Source organism: Protopterus annectens, chromosome 2.part0 (assembly GCF_019279795.1).
Source record: "Protopterus annectens isolate FY-2018-M chromosome 2.part0, PAN1.0, whole genome shotgun sequence".
In the NCBI taxonomy this organism is placed as follows: Eukaryota; Metazoa; Chordata; order Ceratodontiformes; family Protopteridae; genus Protopterus; species Protopterus annectens.
In genome coordinates this window covers 1170906344-1170912343 of record NC_056728.1, presented here as the reverse complement: position 1 = coordinate 1170912343, position 6000 = coordinate 1170906344, and the positions used below count along the sequence as shown (strand labels likewise).

At 37.6% G+C, this 6000-nt stretch overlaps 1 protein-coding gene across 2 annotated transcripts in view; it reads left to right on the top strand.

Moving 5' to 3' along the window:
• LOC122793405 (alcohol dehydrogenase class-3-like) overlaps positions 1 to 6000 on the top strand; it is a 374659-nt gene that overhangs the window by 224846 nt on the left and 143813 nt on the right. The gene's annotated exons all lie outside the window — the stretch shown is intronic.

Here is a 6000-nt window from a genome sequence, read left to right as displayed (position 1 = left end):
CTTCCTGTCGGAAAGGTTATCATTTTAATATGATAGTTCAGTCAGTCTGAGAAAGGATCAAGTTCTGAGGAACATACATCTCAACCTCTTAGTGAAAGAAATCTGGACAAAGCCTGAGAAAATGGTGGGACAAATGCCCAAAAATAGGGACAGATTTTAAATCTCTCTCTTATAAATTTACAAGGTTGCTAGAGTAACAGAGTTTGAGTTAACATACATTTTCTGAAGGATTTGAAGTTTGAAACTGAAATATATATCATTATTTGGTGACTTAATTCCTCAGATCTTCCCAGTGATTTGTCAGAAAACCACAAATTTTATGAGGAACAGGCCAAAAATATGAGGCAAAAATCTGGACATTCTGCGAAAATCTGGACAGTTGAGAGGTATGCTGAGGAAACAGAAAAGAGGTGATGGCAGAGAGAACTGTGTTCATGGAACAAGATTATTCAAAGGTGATTTGATTAAACATTCTCAATTTCTGATGTAGTGGGAGAGAGAGAATGTGTAAACAAACTGACATTTATCACTCTCCATAACATTAAAAGTAATTCATAAAAGAAAATTCTGAAGAGGTGATTATAAAAATAAAATGTGAGGCCTGTACAGAGCAAGCCATCCTTTTTCTGGAAGTGAACAATGACTACTGATTTGAAAGTGATGATTTTTATCTGAGCCTGTTATCATTCAGCAGCAAAGCTCTCAAGTGCATGCTGGGAAATCACGATCTCCAGAGGCAACAAAGGCAGCATCATCTAAAAATAGCAGAGATGCAGTCCTCACATCCACTCTCTAGATTTCTCCAAACTTTGGCTGCACCTAGATATCCTGTCCATGAAAAATCACAAAGATGAGGTGAGACATGTCCTTTATGGACTCTTACACCCACACTGAGCATGTTCAACGTCATGCTGAGAATGCAAACACATCTCTCTCTCCCCAGATAGAGAGACTGAACGGCACATAACAGTAGTAATGGGGCCCTCTACCATTGCAGCACTTCCCACAAGACATTTTGGGGTAGATGGTCATAGGCTTTCTCCAAGTTCACAAAAACATGGCATTAGCTATGGTAAACTTCCATGAACCCGATAGCCTTTGTGGAAGAACAAAGAGCTGATATACTCTTCCATTGCCATGATAGAGTTGGCATTGTTTTTCCTAAAGCAAAGGGTTAACTGTTGGGCAGACTATCCTTTTCAGTACCAAAGGACATGATTTCCCAATAAGACTAAGATGCTTGACACCTCTGTAATTGGAAGATATCCAGTTATTTTCTAAATTGAAAACTGGAACCACTATCCCACTTACCAGTCCAGATGTACTACCCCTGTCTTTGATAAAACATTGAAATGCATGTGAAAAAAGATACCCCATAGTCCAGTGCCTTCAGCATTTCTAGCCAAATCTTACCCACTCCTCCAAACTTGCCAGCATACATTTTTAGTTGATGAAGTGATTTTGTTTATTAAAATGGATCTTACCCCTCTAAATGCTTTTGGCATTGCCTTCTCAGAGCAGGGTTTGTCCACGAAGTTCAGGAGTTCCTCAAAATACTCCTTCTACTTCCTAACAATTCCTCCAGTTATGGTCAAAATGCACCCATATTTTTAGATGTAGCTTTGTTTTAGACTCTGAATACAGTGCTAAACAGGGTACTACTTACAGAGTCTGTAGTTCTACTAGGAGATGTCAAGTGATCATCATTTTGGTAATGAGTTGGAACAGACAGCTGTGGAAACACCACAGCAGACCTGATAGATTCAGGTATATAGTGAAGATGCCCTGTGAATGCCTAACTGATTAAGACTGAAAAAGAGCTGTGACAAAAAGTTTGGTAATTCTTGCCGTAGTCACAACCCTGAGATGTACCAGGGGATACAACACTGGATGAAGCTATCAGGTTAAAGAAAGAAGCCCTCCATTCTGTGTTAGCATGATGAGTGTTTGATGTGATTGGTAGGTAACAGCAAGTCGGGAAATAGCCATTGGAGCACTTACTAAATCAAAAGGTCAGAAGAGGGAGAGAGAGGACTTTGGCAGGACCAAATGACTTTGGGATGGCTTGAAAGAAGTTGTAGTAAACTCTGTGGTGAGTGAGGCAGGGGCAGTGAGATATTGCCCAGAGTATTCTAGGGAGGGATGGAAAATGTGGAAAAAGGTAAATGATCAGGGAAATTTTCAAGAGGTGGAAAGAGCACTTTGAGATACCCCTGAATCTAGTGGATATTTATATAGTACATCCTTAAATAATGCATCATTATTTTTCCTTATATTTAGAGATCCATGAATCATATCAGTTTACGGCCTCCCCTCCACTCCCTATCTCTTTAACCCCCAGCTAAGGATACCTAATTTTAGCCATGCCAGCATTTACATCTTTTCCCTTCCACAATTTTTTCTCCGCTTTTCACTATACTGCACTAAATCTCACAACTTACATACACCCTACTTCCCTTATCCTATTTACTATTTCTAACAGCTCAAAACTTTGAATCACCATGTCCCAGTATATCTCTCCTTGCTTAACTAAGTTTCCATTATTAGTACTTTACCAGTGTGGCCAGCTTAAATGATTTTACTGCACACCAGTTTCCAGCTTACATCGCACACATCTATCACCTTCATGCTTTTTCACTTTTTCCACTTTTTCCCTATAGTATTAATATCTACTAGTATAATAAAAAACCTCATCTCCCTACCAAACCTGCAATCTCCTCATTTTAGTTCAGTTTAAAGTTACTTAAGATGAAAGGGGGCTGTTGCAGAAGAGGGCAGGGTATTAGTATTTAGGCAGGAGACATTAGGGAAAAGCAAAAATAGAAGTTTGTAGAGGAACAGAAGAGGGTGGCTTAGAACATGACTGGGTAGTATCATTTTGCAGTATAACTGATCTGGCTAGTATAACAGGGAAATACTAAAATAAAAAAAAAACAATACACATTCAACATAAATATCATTATAAATACATAAAAGAAAAAAATACAATTAAAAAGTGTACAGATTATTAAATAAATAATAATAGCACTCACAACCTATCCCTAAGCTATTGCATCAAACACATTACTCCCAGATACTGCTTTTCCATTTATCAAGAGGTACTTATTTTCATCAAACTTCAAAATCTTTTTATCTGTTAAATAACATTAAGAACTTTCTAAATATGGTATAAATAGAAAGAAAAGCTTTTTATTAAAATAGATGCTTTACATTCCATGTGTATCCCTGTAAAGTCCAAAACCACCACCCTCTGGGTGCCTCAATAAATGCCGCAGTCTATATCCCATGCCCTATGCATTGCATTTTCAAATGTAATATGTTTCAACCAGTTCACTGAGCATCTGGTAGCAAAAGATGTTCACAAAGCTTTAATAAATTAACCTTCAAAAAGCAGATGAAGAATAATTCTTCTTGATGCAAATAATCATGCCTATTACAGCCCCTTTCACCCTGTAGTGCAAATTCACATCCTATATTTATACTTAGAAACGCACTTATTATAATTTCTGTCATGTTTTTCTTACTTGCTTAGATTTTATCTTTTTATTGTACCAAAATAAATCCCTATCAGTCTATATGATCCCCCTCCTTTCCATACTTTAGGTTTCACCTCCAGTACCTTCATTTACATTTTAATATCACCTACACTGTTTGTCTTGAGCAGATCAACTTTCTGTTCATCCATTCCTCTCAACTGTGAAGATTTTTCCAGAATGTCCAGATTTTTGCCTCTTATTTTTGGTCTGTTACTCATAAAATTTGTAGTTTTCTGGCAAATCATTGAGGATCAATGTCACTAAATAATAATAAATAATGACATTTGAGTTTCAGATGTCACATCCTTTGGAAAATATATAATAGTATAAAATCTGCCATTCTGCAACTTTCTAAATTTATAAGCAATATTTAAAATCTGCCCCTATTTTGGAGCCTTTATCCCCCATTACTTTTTGCTTTGTCCAGATTTGTTGCAATGAGAAGAAGAGAGGTAGGTGCTCGTTACATCTTTTACCACACAGTCTACTGAGCCTGTCCCCCACCTTGCAGTGCCACGACCAACTTGCTAACTGATTTACTAAGAAAAATAGGAAAGAAAATAGCACCAGGTTCACCGTACCAAACTCAAATTCACCCAAATAATTATATATGTTTCCCTCTTCAAAAGATTTCATTTCAAAACCCCATAGCAAGATGAAATATGTCATTATCACTTCCAAATGTCAATGGCATAAAATAATACTTGCTCCTCACAAAAAAACAGGAACCAAAAAGATTCTAACTAAAACTGTTCTCCCCACTGCATCTAACTTATTTCTGAGTTATATCCACAAAAGGCCAAAAGTAAAAATAAACCCCCCAGTTCTGTTGTTATAATGTTACAATTCAGTCTTTTAGCTTGCATTTGTCTATCCCAGTCCCCACACAGGAAACCCCCAGCATGCTTTCTTTTACGTAACCTAACATTTTTTGTGTCCATTCTCTATACACTATTAACAGTTCAGCCCCATTTTCTTGATTTTTAATCAGCACACAGAAACCATCCCTATAGGCCACAACATTTTACACATCTTATTCTCACACAAATGCACTCACACAGACACAAGCATACCCCAACCCCCCACCACCACACACACACACACAGATGTCATATCCACATTCTTGGCAACCCCTCTAATAATTTAATCCAGCTTTATAAGCCTCTTAAACAAATATTAAACCTCTTATGCATATCTAGGTTATCTAAATTCCTCCATAATATCTCATGCTTCACATTATCAAAACCCTTTACCTGATCTAATAAAAAGACAGGGTCTATATTAGATGAACGAACACTTAAAATGTTGAGTACGACATACTCGACAGCTTTTAATCGAATGTTCATCTAAGCAAAACCTCATTATGTCGAAACAAGGAGTTTAGAAAATTTATAGTTGGCCAGTCGGCTGATGGCTAAAATGTACTGTATTCTATTACAACCCCACCCCCCCAAAAAAACCAAAAAAAAAACCAAAAACAAATCAGCAAACAAAATAAAGTGAGGGGCTTCACCTCCCACATCCCCCAACATGGGGGGCTATGCCGCACACACCCCACCTACCTAAATACACCAACTCTAAGATCGTACCACAGTGGAGGACTGTCATAACATTACACAGGGTGAACGTCGAGACCGCACCACAGTGGAGGACTGTAAGAACAGCTAGACAGGGTGAATGTTCTGACATTCCTGATGGCTGGCCAACTATAATTTTTCGAAACTCCTTGTTTCGACATTCTGAGGTTTTGCTTACTTGAACGTTCACTTAAAAGCTGTCAAGCATGTCATACTTGATATTTTAAGCATTCGTTCATCTAATAGAGACTCAAATGACATACCTATCTACCTGCACCTTTTGTCCTTAGTCAAAAACATCCACAATATTTTCAACAAATGACAAAATACTACCCTACACTTCACAAGTCTGAAACTTACTGACCACTGTAGGTCGCACCCTGCGAACCTATTCTTAAAATATGTCACAATCAGTTTTACATGCATATTTAATAAATAGACCTCTATTTATGCATTGCATGTTCTCCTTTTTGTACAAGAAAGTCAAAATTACTCACCTTAAACACAGTCATACTCCCTAGTCTCAACTGTACTAAAGCATTTTCACCAACTCATCCTGTAATAAAGGCCACAAAACGCTTACGACTGCTTTGAGATAAACTCTCCCACCCTGGAACCTTCCCTTTATTTACTTCCTTAGTAACATTTAGCTCTGCCAGCATAACTGCTCCTACAGTTTGCTCTGCTACTACTCAGCTCTTCTCATTACTAAGTGGTACTCATTAAGTACTCCTGCAAATACCCTGTAATTTACACTTCTGGCATTGAGCAGTAACACATTTAGATTTTCTTGTGTTTGTTTTGTTATGTCAAAATGATTGTCAGGTTGGCATTGCCTAAAAGGGCCCCTATGGGCGAGAACAATGTTTTAGCCAATATTCAAAAGC